The 14,644-nt window shown below is 54.5% G+C and overlaps 1 protein-coding gene across 1 annotated transcript in view; it reads left to right on the forward strand.

The window, feature by feature from the left end:
- The window catches only part of stxbp4 (syntaxin binding protein 4), a gene marked incomplete at both ends in the record, with an annotated part of 243,413 nt that overhangs the window by 191,972 nt on the left and 36,797 nt on the right, over positions 1 to 14,644 (forward strand). The gene's annotated exons all lie outside the window — the stretch shown is intronic.

Consider the following 14,644-nt stretch of genomic DNA (forward strand, 5'->3'; position numbering starts at 1 on the left):
TTTTTTAGCAGTATATACATATATATATATATATATATATATATATATATATATATATATATATATATATATATATATATATATATATATATATATATATATATATATATATATATATATATATATATATATATATATATATATACATATATATATATATACATATATATATATATATATATATATATATATATATATATATATATATATATATATATATATATATTCAATTCAACTTTATTTATATAGCGTCAAATCACAGCAATGCCATCTCAAGACGCTTTACAGACAGAGGGGAAAACATAATGAAGGCCAATTCATAACAGCCTATATAAGGAAACCAACAGATTGAGTTGAGTCCAACTCAATCTCCCATCCTGAGCAAGCACACTGGCGACAGTGGGAAGGAAAAAACTCCCTTTTAACAGGAAGGAAACCTCCGGCAGAACCCGGCTCAGGACAGGCAGCCATCTGCCTCTGCTGTGTGGGGGGAAGAGGACAGAAAGACAACAGACAACAGGAACTGCTACTCCCGGCCAGGGAGACCTGCTGAGACAGGAGACATACATGTTAATGATGCAACACTGTTATGGGGGGGGGGGGGGGGTAAAAGAAAGAGATAAAGAGAAAAAGAAAGAAGCTCAGTGTATCAGGAAATGTCCCTCAGCAGTCTAAACCTATAGCAGCATAACTAATACATATATATATATATATATATATATATATATATATATATATATATATATATATATATATACATATATATATATATATATATATATATATATATATATATATATATATATATATATATATATATATATATATATATATATATGTATAACTAAGGGATAACTAAGGGATGCTATATATATATATATATATATATATATATATATATATATATATATATATATATATATATATATATATATATATATATATATATATATATATATATATATATATATATATGTATATATATATATGTATATATATAGATAAATGTATGGGGTCCTGGGGGGGGCATGGGAGTTTGCCCAACCAGTCTACATGTGCTTTGTGGACCTGGAGAAGGCATTCGACCGTGTCCCCCGGGGGCTCCTGTGGGGGGTACTCCGGGAGTATGGGGTACCGGACCCCCTTGTACGAGCTGTCCGGTCCCTGTATGACAGGTGTCAGAGCTTGGTCCGCATTGCCGGTAGTAAGTCAGATTCATTTCCGGTGAGGGTTGGACTCCGCCAAGGCTGCCCTTTATCACCGATTCTGTTCATAACTTATATGGACAGAATTTCTAGGTGCAGCCGAGGTGTTGAGGGGATCCGGCTTGGTGGCCTCAGGATTGGGTCCCTGCTTTTTGCAGATGACGTGGTCCTGTTGGCTCCATCTGGTCGTGATCTCCAGCTCTCGCTTGAGCGATTCGCGGCCGAGTGTGAAGCGGCTGGGATGAGAATCAGCACCTCCAAATCTGAGACCATGGTCCTCAGCCGGAATAGGGTGGATTTCCCTCTCCAGGTCGGGAGTCAGGTCCTGCCTCAAGTGGAGGAGTTTAAATATCTCGGGGTCTTGTTCACGAGTGAGGGAAGGATGGAGCGCGAGATGGACAGACGGATCGGTGCGGCGTCTGCAGTAATGCGGACTCTGCGCCGGTCTGTCGTGGTGAAGAAGGAGCTGAGCCAGAAGGCGAAGCTCTCCATTTACCAGTCGATCTACGTTCCTACCCTCACCTATGGTCATGAGCTGTGGGTTGTGACCGAAAGAAGGAGATCTCGTATACAGGCGGCTGAAATGAGTTTCCTCCGCAGGGTGGCCGGGCTCTCCCTTAGAGATAGGGTGAGGAGCTCAGTCATCCGGGAGGAGATCAGAGTAGAGCCGCTGCTCCTCCGCATGGAGAGGAACCAGTTGAGGTGGCTCGGGCATCTGGTCAGGATGCCTCCTGGACCTCCCTGGTGAGGTGTTCCAGGCACGTCCCTCTGGGAGGAGACCCCGGGGAAGACCCAGGACACGCTGGAGGGATTATATCTCTCGGCTGGCCTGGGAACGCCTCGGGATCCCCCCCGCAGAGTTGGCAAATGTGTCTGGGGAGAGGAAAGTCTGGGCTTCCCTGCTTAGGCTGCTGCCCCCGCGACCCGACCCCGGATAAGCGGCAGAAGATGGATGGATGGATGGATGGATATATATGCATATATATGTATGTATATATATATATATATATATATATATATATATATATATATATATATATATATATATATATATATATATATATATATATATATATATATATATATATATATATATATACACACATATATACATGTATGTATGTATGTATGTATATATACATATATATATATATATATATATATATATATATATATATATATATATATATATATATATATATATATATATATATATATATATATATATACATGTATATATATGTATAGTACCAGTCAAAAGGTTAGACACACTTTCCCATTAGATTTAATGAGTACAATACACATATCTGTACTAAACCATTCAATACAATGCTCTCGGTTCAGTACACGCTTTCTATGAAACAGTACCGAATTTTTATTTAAACATCTTATCTACTGACGATGTGCTCTGTGTTAAAAGCTCAGTGGATTTGCATTCAAGTAATCCATCTAGACTGCAACCAAACAGACCAACCTGTGCACCGCCTGGATTGACTACCAGAAAGCCTACGACTCAATGCTACACACATGGATCTTGGAATGTCTGAAGCTGTACAAGATCAACAGCAACATAAGGACTGTGGTAAAATAATATTTGTATATTACTTTCCAACTCTTCAGAAGAAAAGTTGGAAGGTAAGTCCAACTTTTCTCCAACAGAGGGAAATTTTGGCCGCGCACAGCGCTTCCACAGCCATGCGCCTTCTCAGACTGCACACAGTAAAGGAGGAAGCGGCAACGACGTATTACAAGAATTAACTATTTATTGAGCATTGAGAATAAGATACAGATTACAGGGTTCGCCGGCGTAGCAGGAATCTTGTGAAATCTCTCCCTCTCCTCTCCCTTCCTATATGCTTTCTTACTAAATCCTCCTCTCTGTCCCCATTGGTCTGGTTAACATCTTTCCCCTTTTCTGATACATTCAGCAGTCTCCTAAGAGATGCCAGTTCAGGTCACAGTGCCTGCATCAACTTTAACCTTGGATAAACTTTATCTCAGATAATCATTACAGAAAACATTGCCACAGAGAACATCGCAGGTCACCATGACCGTACCTTCAACTTTTAGAAAAACAAGATCTCGAGCCACCCTGCCCTGCAGTTCCTACTTTACCACAGGACCTTCATTGCAAACTCAATGAGGCTGTGGCAGACCACCCTGGAGGCCAACTTCAAGCCAATTGCACAAGTCTCTATCAAATGTGGCATATACCAAGGAGATGACCTATCCCCGCTGCTGTTCTGTAGAGGCCTGAACCCCCTCTGTCAACTAATCAACAAGACTGGCTATGGATACCGACTCAGGAATGGGGTCACCATCAGCCACCTCCTGTACATGGATGACATCAAGCTGTACGCTAAGATTGAGCGGGACATCGACTCACTGATCCACACCACCAGGATCTACAGCAGGGACATCGGAATGTTATTCGGACTGGAGAAATGTGGGCGGATGATAACAGAGAGGGAAGGTAATCCATACGGAGGGCATTGCACTCCCAGAGGGCAGGATAACAGATGTGGAGGAAAGCTACAAGTACCTGGGCATACCACAGGCAAATGGCAACCATGAAGAAGCCACAAGGAAAGCTGCCACAGCTACATACCTGCAGCGACTGAGGCAAGTACTGAGAAGTCAGCTCAATGGCAAGAACAAGATCCGGGCAATTAACAGCTCTGCCCTGCCAGTGATCCGATACCCTGCTGGGACAATAAGCTGGCCAAAGGAGGAAGCTCAGACCACGGATGTCAAAACACAGAAGCTGCTCACCATGCATGGAGGGTTCCACCCCAAGTCCAGTGTCCAGCGACTATACACTAAGAGCAAAGAAGGGGGCCGGGGACGAGTGGGCATCAAGGCCACTATCCAAGATGAAACATCCAAGCTCCATGAATACATCAGGAAGAGGGCACCGAGGGATGAAGCACTTAGTGAATGTCTCAGACAATGGAGTCTGGAGGAACACGAGATTTTCCAGTTTTGTAATGAACCTGGATGGCATTACTTTAGCTTCCAGTGCTACAGTGAGAAACCTTGGAGTAATATTTGACCCTGACCTGTCCTTTGGCCCACATATTAAGCAGGTTACTAAAACAGCCTTCTTTCATTTACGTAATATAGCCAAAATTAGGGACATTCTGTCTCAGAGTGATGCAGAAAAACTGGTTCACGCTTTTGTGACTTCAAGACTAGATTACTGTAACTCTCTATTACTGGGCTGTCCTAAATATGCCCTGAAAAGCCTTCAGCTGATCCAGAATTCTGCAGCCAGAGTCCTGACCAGAACTAGCATGAGAGATCATATTTCTCCAGTTTTAGCCTCTCTTCATTGGCTGCCTGTTGAATCTAGAATAGAATTTAAAATCCTTCTCCTTACATATAAAGCCCTCCACAACCAGGCACCACTATATATCAAAGACCTCATAGTTCCTTATATACCAAGCAGAGTACTTCGTTCCCAGACTGCAGGCTTACTTGTGGTTCCTAGAGTCTCAAAGAGCCGAGCAGGAGGCAGAGCCTTTGGTTATCAGGCCCCTCTCTTATGGAATAAGCTCCCAGTTAGTGTTAGGGAAGCAGACACCCTCCCCACCTTTAAGACTAGGCTGAAGACTTATCTTTTTGATAAGTCCTATAGCTAGGGATGGTTAGCATCCCTTAGTTATGCTGCTATAGGTTTAGACTGCTGAGGGACATTTCCTGATACACTGAGCTTCTTTCTTTTTCTCTTTATCTCTCTCTTTTATTTGACGCTATATAAATAAAGTTGAATTGAATTGAACTGAATTGAGATGGAAGAACCATCATGGGAGGAAAAGCCCCTGCATGGGCTGTACCACCGGCAGATCACTGGAGTGGCCAATATAAACAAGTCCTATCAATGGCTGGAGAGGGCTGGACTGAAGGACAGCACAAAGGCACTAATCATGGCAGCACAGGAGCAGGCCCAGATCTATCATACCAGGCAGGATGGAGAGGACAGGAAAGACAGATCAACATGTACAACTGCACTTATTCAGGAAGACCTGCGGAAAAAAGGAGAAATAAGTTAGAGACGGCAATATTGGCATATATTTATACATTAATATATTAGAGAAAAAGAGCGAGGTACTTCTCAGTGCATCAGGTAACATCCCCATTGCTACATAAGTAATGGATGGCTAGACTACCCATAACTATAAGAGCAATGAGCAGAACCTGGACAGTTGGGTCCCGTACATGCAGACTCCAACTCAGGAGATGCTCATATCCTAACTATAAGAATCATAGAAAAGGAAGGTAACCGCAAGATTGTTGAAGAGGCAGCTGATCATCACTGGTGGTGAGAGTTGGTTCTACCACTGTGACCCAGAGAGTAGACCCCAGTCTTCCAAACCAGAGGGCACATCAGATTAGACACACAAGTGAAATTCAAGGGTCAACGGAGGAGATCCAACATGCATTCCAAATAGCAGCACCGGGAGCAGTGTGTTGCTGCACCAGGCCCAGGATCCACTACCAGCCACAGGATCCACCACCAGCCACAAGGCCCAGGGTCCACCACCAGCCACAGGATCCACCACCAGCCACCAGGCCCAGGATCCACCACCAGCCACAGGATCCACTACCAGCCACCAGGCCCAGGATGCACCCCCAGACATCAGGCCCAGGATTCACTACCAGCCACCAGGCCCAGGATCCACCACCAGACGACAAGCCCAGGATCCACTATCAGACATCAGGCCCAGGATCCACTACCAGACATCAAGCCCAGGATCCACTACCAGCCATCAGGCCCAGGATGCACCCCCAGACATCAGGCCCAGGATGCACCCTCAGACATCAGGCCCAGGATCCACCACCAGGCATCAGGCCCAGGATCCACCACCAGACATCAGGCCCAGGATCCACTACCAGCCATCAGGCCCAGGATGCACCCCCAGACATCAGGCCCAGGATCCACCACCAGCCACAGGATTCACTACCACTCACCAGGCCCAGGATGCACCCCCAGACATCAGGCCCAGGATCCACTACCAGCCACCAGGCCCAGGATCCACCACCAGACATCAGGCCCAGGATCCACCACCAGACATCAGGCCCAGGATGCACCCTCAGGCATCAGGCCCAGGATCCACTACCAGCCACCAGGCCCAGGATCCACCACCAGACATCAGGCCCAGGATGCACCCTCAGGCATCAGGCCCAGGATCCACTACCAGCCACCAGGCCCAGGATCCACCACCAGACATCAGGCCCAGGATCCACCACCAGACATCAGGCCCAGGATCCACCACCAGACATCAGGCCCAGGATCCACCACCAGACATCAGGCCCAGGATCCACCACCAGACATCAGGCCCAGGATCCACTACCAGCCACCAGGCCCAGGATCCACCACCAGACATCAGGCCCAGGATCCACCACCAGACATCAGGCCCAGGATTCACTACCAGTCACCAGGCCCAGGATGCACCCCCAGACATCAGGCCCAGGATCCACTACCAGCCACCAGGCCCAGGATGCACTACCAGCCATCAGGCCCAGGATGCACCCTCAGACATCAGGCCCAGGATCCACTACCAGCCATCAGGCCCAGGATCCACTACCAGCCACCAGGCCCAGGATGCACCCTCAGACATCAGGCCCAGGATCCACTACCAGCCATCAGGCCCAGGATGCACCACCAGGCATCAGGCCCAGGATCCACTACCAGCCACCAGGCCCAGGATGCACCCCCAGACATCAAGCCCAGGATCCACTACCAGACATCAGGCCCAGGATCCACCACCAGCCACAGGATCCACTACCAGCCACCAGGCCCAGGATGCACCCTCAGACATCAGGCCCAGGATCCACTACCAGCCACCAGGCCCAGGATGCACCCTCAGACATCAGGCCCAGGATCCACTACCAGCCACCAGGCCCAGGATGCACCCCCAGACATCAGGCCCAGGATCCACCACCAGCCACAGGATTCACTACCAGCCACCAGGCCCAGGATGCACCCTCAGACATCAGGCCCAGGATCCACTACCAGACATCAGGCCCAGGATGCACCACCAGACATTAGGCCCAGGATCCACCACCAGACATCAGGCCCAGGATCCACTACCAGACATCAGGCCCAGGATGCACCACCAGACATCAGGCCCAGGATCCACCAACAGACATCAGGCCCAGGATCCACTACCAGCCACCAGGCCCAGGATCTACCACCAGCCACAGGATTCACTACCAGCCACCAGGCCCAGGATGCACCCTCAGACATCAGGCCCAGGGAACCACCTCCAGACATCAAGCCCAGGATCCACTACCAGCCATCAGGCCCAGGATGCACCCCCAGACATCAGGCCCAGGATCCACTACCAGCCACCAGGCCCAGGATCCACCACCAGACATCAGGCCCAGGATCCACCACCAGACATCAGGCCCAGGATCCACTACCAGCCACCAGGCCCAGGATGCACCCTCAGACATCAGGCCCAGGATCCACTAACAGTCACCAGGCCCAGGATCCACCCTCAGACATCAGGCCCAGGATCCACTACCAGCCATCAGGCCCAGGATCCACCACCAGGCATCAGGCCCAGGATCCACTACCAGCCACCAGGCCCAGGATCCACCACCAGACATCAGGCCCAGGATCCACCACCAGACATCAGGCCCAGGATCCACTACCAGCCACCAGGCCCAGGATCCACCAACAGCCACAGGATTCACTACCAGCCACCAGGCCCAGGATGCACCCTCAGACATCAGGCCCAGGATCCACTAACAGCCACCAGGCCCAGGATGCACCCTCAGACATCAGGCCCAGGATGCACTACCAACCACCAGGCCCAGGATGCACCCTCAGACATCAGGCCCAGGATGCACTACCAGCCACCAGGCCCAGGATGCACCCTCAGACATCAGGCCCAGGATGCACTACCAACCACCAGGCCCAGGATGCACCCTCAGACATCAGGCCCAGGATGCACTACCAGCCACCAGGCCCAGGATCCACTACCAGCCACCAGGCCCAGGATGGACCCTTAGACATCAGGCCCAGGATCCACTACCAGCCACCAGGCCCAGGATGCACCCCCAGACATCAGGCCCAGGATGCACCCCCAGACATCAGGCCCAGGATCCACTACCAGCCACCAGGCCCAGGATCCACCACCAGCCACAGGATTCACTACCAGCCACCAGGCCCAGGATGCACCCCCAGACATCAGGCCCAGGATCCACTACCAGCCACCAGGCCCAGGATGTACCCTCAGACAACAGGCCCAGGATCCACCACCAGACATCAGGCCCAGGATCCACTACCAGCCACCAGGCCCAGGATCCACCACCAGACATCAGGCCCAGGATCCACCACCAGCCACCAGGCCCAGGATCCACCACCAGACATCAAGCCCAGGATCCACTACCAGCCATCAGGCCCAGGATGCACTAACAGTCACCAGGCCCAGGATCCACCACCAGACATCAGGCCCAGGATCCACCACCAGACATCAGGCCCAGGATCCACCACCAGACATCAAGCCCAGGATCCACTACCAGACATCAGGCCCAGGATCCACTAACAGTCACCAGGCCCAGGATCCACCACCAGACATCAGGCCCAAGATCCACCACCAGACATCAGGCCCAGGATCCACCACCAGACATCAGGCCCAGGATCCACCACCAGACATCAGGCCCAGGATCCACTACCAGCCACCAGGCCCAGGATCCACCACCAGCCACAGGATTCACTACCAGCCACCAGGCCCAGGATGCACCCTCAGACATCAGGCCCAGGATCCACTAACAGTCACCAGGCCCAGGATTCACTCTCAGACATCAGGCCCAGGATCCACTACCAGCCATCAGGCCCAGGATCCCCCACCAGGCATCAGGCCCAGGATCCACTACCAGCCACCAGGCCCAGGATCCACCACCAGACATCAGGCCCAGGATCCACCACCAGACATCAGGCCCAGGATCCACTACCAGCCACCAGGCCCAGGATCCACCAACAGCCACAGGATTCACTACCAGCCACCAGGCCCAGGATGCACCCTCAGACATCAGGCCCAGGATCCACTACCAGCCATCAGGCCCAGGATCCACAACCAGCCACCAGGCCCAGGATCCACTACCAGCCATCAGGCCCAGGATGCACCACCAGGCATCAGGCCCAGGATCCACTACCAGCCACCAGGCCCAGGATGCACCCCCAGACATCAGGCCCAGGATCCACTACCAGACATCAGGCCCAGGATCCACTACCAGCCACCAGGCCCAGGATCCACCACCAGCCACAGGATTCACTACCAGCCACCAGGCCCAGGATGCACCCTCAGACATCAGGCCCAGGGAACCACCACCAGACATCAAGCCCTGGATCCACTACCAGCCATCAGGCCCAGGATGCACCCCCAGACATCAGGCCCAGGATCCACTACCAGCCACCAGGCCCAGGATCCACCACCAGACATCAGGCCCAGGATCCACTACCAGCCATCAGGCCCAGGATCCACTAACAGTCACCAGGCCCAGGATCCACCCTCAGACATCAGGCCCAGGATCCACTACCAGCCATCAGGCCCAGGATACACCACCAGGCATCAGGCCCAGGATCCACTACCAGCCACCAGGCCCAGGATCCACCACCAGCCACCAGGCCCAGGATCCACCAACAGCCACAGGATTCACTACCAGCCACCAGGCCCAGGATGCACCCTCAGACATCAGGCCCAGGATCCACTACCAGCCACCAGGCCCAGGATGTACCCTCAGACATCAGGCCCAGGATCCACTACCAGACATCAGGCCCAGGATCCACTACCAGACATCAGGCCCAGGATCAACCACCAGTCACAGGATTCACTACCAGCCACCAGGCCCAGGATGCACCCTCAGACATCAGGCCCAGGATGCACTACCAGCCACCAGGCCCAGGATGCACCCTCAGACATCAGGCCCAGGATGCACTACCAACCACCAGGCCCAGGATCCACTACCAGCCACCAGGCCCAGGATGGACCCTCAGACATCAGGCCCAGGATGCACCCCCAGACATCAGGCCCAGGATCCACTACCAGACATCAGGCCCAGGATCCACCACCAGCCACAGGATTCACTACCAGCCACCAGGCCCAGAATGCACCCTCAGACATCAGGCCCAGGATCCACTACCAGCCACCAGGCCCAGGATGCACCCTCAGACAACAGGCCCAGGATCCACCACCAGACATCAGGCCCAGGATCCACCACCAGACATCAGGCCCAGGATCCACTACCAGCCGCCAGGCCCAGGATCCACCACCAGACATCAGGCCCAGGATCCACCACCAGCCACCAGGCCCAGGATCCACCACCAGACATCAAGCCCAGGATCCACTACCAGCCATCAGGCCCAGGATGCACCCCCAGACATCAGGCCCAGGATCCACCACCAGACATCAGGCCCAGGATCCACCACCAGACATCAGGCCCAGGATCCACTACCAGCCACCAGGCCCAGGATCCACCACCAGCCACAGGATTCACTACCAGCCACCAGGCCCAGGATGCACCCTCAGACATCAGGCCCAGGATCCACTACCAGCCACCAGGCCCAGGATCCACCACCAGACATCAGGCCCAGGATCCACCACCAGACATCAGGCCCAGGATCCACTACCAGCCACCAGGCCCAGGATCCACCACCAGCCACAGGATTCACTACCAGCCACCAGGCCCAGGATGCACCCTCAGACATCAGGCCCAGGATCCACTAACAGTCACCAGGCCCAGGATCCACCCTCAGACATCAGGCCCAGGATCCACTACCAGCCATCAGGCCCAGGATCCACCACCAGGCATCAGGCCCAGGATCCACTACCAGCCACCAGGCCCAGGATCCACCACCAGACATCAGGCCCAGGATCCACCACCAGACATCAGGCCCAGGATCCACTACCAGCCACCAGGCCCAGGATGCACCCTCAGACATCAGGCCCAGGATCCACTACCAGACATCAGGCCCAGGATCCACTACCAGACATCAGGCCCAGGATCAACCACCAGTCACAGGATTCACTACCAGCCACCAGGCCCAGGATGCACCCTCAGACATCAGGCCCAGGATCCTCTACCAGCCACCAGGCCCAGGATGCACCCCCAGACATCAGGCCCCGGATCCACTACCAGACATCAGGCCCAGGATCCACCACCAGCCACAGGATTCACTACCAGCCACCAGGCCCAGGATGCACCCCCAGACATCAGGCCCAGGATCCACTACCAGCCACCAGGCCCAGGATGCACCCTCAGACAACAGGCCCAGGATCCACCACCAGACATCAGGCCCAGGATCCACCACCAGACATCAGGCCCAGGATCCACTACCAGCCACCAGGCCCAGGATCCACCACCAGACATCAGGCCCAGGATCCACCACCAGCCACCAGGCCCAGGATCCACCACCAGACATCAAGCCCAGGATCCACTACCAGCCATCAGGCCCAGGATGCACCCCCAGACATCAGGCCCAGGATCCACTAACAGTCACCAGGCCCAGGATCCACCACCAGACATCAGGCCCAGGATCCACCACCAGACATCAGGCCCAGGATCCACCACCAGACATCAGGCCCAGGATCCACTACCAGCCACCAGGCCCAGGATCCACCACCAGCCACAGGATTCACTACCAGCCACCAGGCCCAGGATGCACCCTCAGACATCAGGCCCAGGATCCACTAACCGTCACCAGGCCCAGGATCCACTCTCAGACATCAGGCCCAGGATCCACTACCAGCCATCAGGCCCAGGATCCCCCACCAGGCATCAGGCCCAGGATCCACTACCAGCCACCAGGCCCAGGATCCACCACCAGACATCAGGCCCAGGATCCACCACCAGACATCAGGCCCAGGATCCACCAACAGCCACAGGATTCACTACCAGCCACCAGGCCCAGGATGCACCCTCAGACATCAGGCCCAGGATCCACTACCAGCCACCAGGCCCAGGATGCACCCCCAGACATCAGGCCCAGGATCCACTACCAGCCATCAGGCCCAGGATCCACCACCAGCCACCAGGCCCAGGATCCACCACCAGACATCAGGCCCAGGATCCACCACCAGACATCAGGCCCAGGATCCACCAACAGCCACAGGATTCACTACCAGCCACCAGGCCCAGGATGCACCCTCAGACATCAGGCCCAGGATCCACTACCAGCCACCAGGCCCAGGATGCACCCCCAGACATCAGGCCCAGGATCCACTACCAGCCACCAGGCCCAGGATGCACCCTCAGACATCAGTCCCAGGATCCACTACCAGCCATCAGGCCCAGGATGCACCCCCAGACATCAGGCCCAGGATCCACTACCAGACATCAGGCCCAGGATCCACCAACAGCCACAGGATTCACTACCAGCCACCAGGCCCAGGATGCACCCTCAGACATCAGGCCCAGGATCCACTACCAGCCACCAGGCCCAGGATGCACCCTCAGACATCAGGCCCAGGATCCACTACCAGACATCAGGCCCAGGATCCACCAACAGCCACAGGATTCACTACCAGCCACCAGGCCCAGGATGCACCCTCAGACATCAGGCCCAGGATCCACTACCAGCCACCAGGCCCAGGATGCACCCTCAGACATCAGGCCCAGGATCCACTACCAGCCATCAGGCCCAGGATCCACCACCAGCCACCAGGCCCAGGATCCACTACCAGCCACCAGGCCCAGGATGCACCCTCAGACATCAGGCCCAGGATCCACTACCAGCCATCAGGCCCAGGATGCACCCCCAGACATCAGGCCCAGGATCCACTACCAGACATCAGGCCCAGGATCCACCACCAGCCACAGGATTCACTACCAGCCACCAGGCCCAGGATGCACCCTCAGACATCAGGCCCAGGGAACCACCACCAGACATCAAGCCCTGGATCCACTACCAGCCATCAGGCCCAGGATGCACCCCCAGACATCAGGCCCAGGATCCACTACCAGCCACCAGGCCCAGGATCCACCACCAGACATCAGGCCCAGGATCCACTAACAGTCACCAGGCCCAGGATCCACCCTCAGACATCAGGCCCAGGATCCACTACCAGCCATCAGGCCCAGGATCCACCACCAGGCATCAGGCCCAGGATCCACTACCAGCCACCAGGCCCAGTATCCACCACCAGACATCAGGCCCAGGATGCACCCTCAGACATCAGGCCCAGGATCCACTACCAGCCATCAGGCCCAGGATCCACCCCCAGACATCAGGCCCAGGATCCACTACCAGACATCAGGCCCAGGATCCACCACCAGCCACAGGATTCACTACCAGCCTCCAGGCCCAGGATGCACCCTCACACATCAGGCCCAGGATCCACTACCAGCCATCAGGCCCAGGATGCACCCTCAGACATCAGGCCCAGGATCCACTACCAGACATCAGGCCCAGGATCCACTACCAGACATCAGGCCCAGGATCAACCACCAGTCACAGGATTCACTACCAGCCACCAGGCCCAGGATGCACCCTCAGACATCAGGCCCAGGATGCACTACCAGCCACCAGGCCCAGGATGCACCCTCAGACATCAGGCCCAGGATGCACTACCAACCACCAGGCCCAGGATCCACTACCAGCCACCAGGCCCAGGATGGACCCTCAGACATCAGGCCCAGGATCCACTACCAGCCACCAGGCCCAGGATGCACCCCCAGACATCAGGCCCAGGATCCACTACCAGACATCAGGCCCAGGATCCACCACCAGCCACAGGATTCACTACCAGCCACCAGGCCCAGAATGCACCCCCAGACATCAGGCCCAGGATCCACTACCAGCCACCAGGCCCAGGATGCACCCTCAGACAACAGGCCCAGGATCCACCACCAGACATCAGGCCCAGGATCCACCACCAGACATCAGGCCCAGGATCCACTACCAGCCACCAGGCCCAGGATCCACCACCAGACATCAGGCCCAGGATCCACCACCAGCCACCAGGCCCAGGATCCACCACCAGACATCAAGCCCAGGATCCACTACCAGCCATCAGGCCCAGGATACACCCCCAGACATCATGCCCAGGATCCACCACCAGACATCAGGCCCAGGATCCACTACCAGCCACCAGGCCCAGGATCCACCACCAGCCACAGGATTCACTACCAGCCACCAGGCCCAGGATGCACCCTCAGACATCAGGCCCAGGATCCACTAACAGTCACCAGGCCCAGGATCCACCCTCAGACATCAGGCCCAGGATCCACTACCAGCCACAAGGCCCAGGATCCACCACCAGACTTCAGGCGCAGGATCCACCACCAGACATCAGGCCCAGGATCCACTACCAGCCACCAGGCCCAGGATCCACCAACAGCCACAGGATTCACTACCAGCCACCAGGCCCAGGATGCACCCTCAGACATCAGGCCCAGGATCCACTACCAGCCACCAGGCCCAGGATGCA

Source organism: Telmatherina bonti (assembly GCF_933228915.1).
Source record: "Telmatherina bonti genome assembly, chromosome: 21".
Lineage (NCBI taxonomy): Eukaryota > Metazoa > Chordata > Actinopteri > Atheriniformes > Telmatherinidae > Telmatherina > Telmatherina bonti.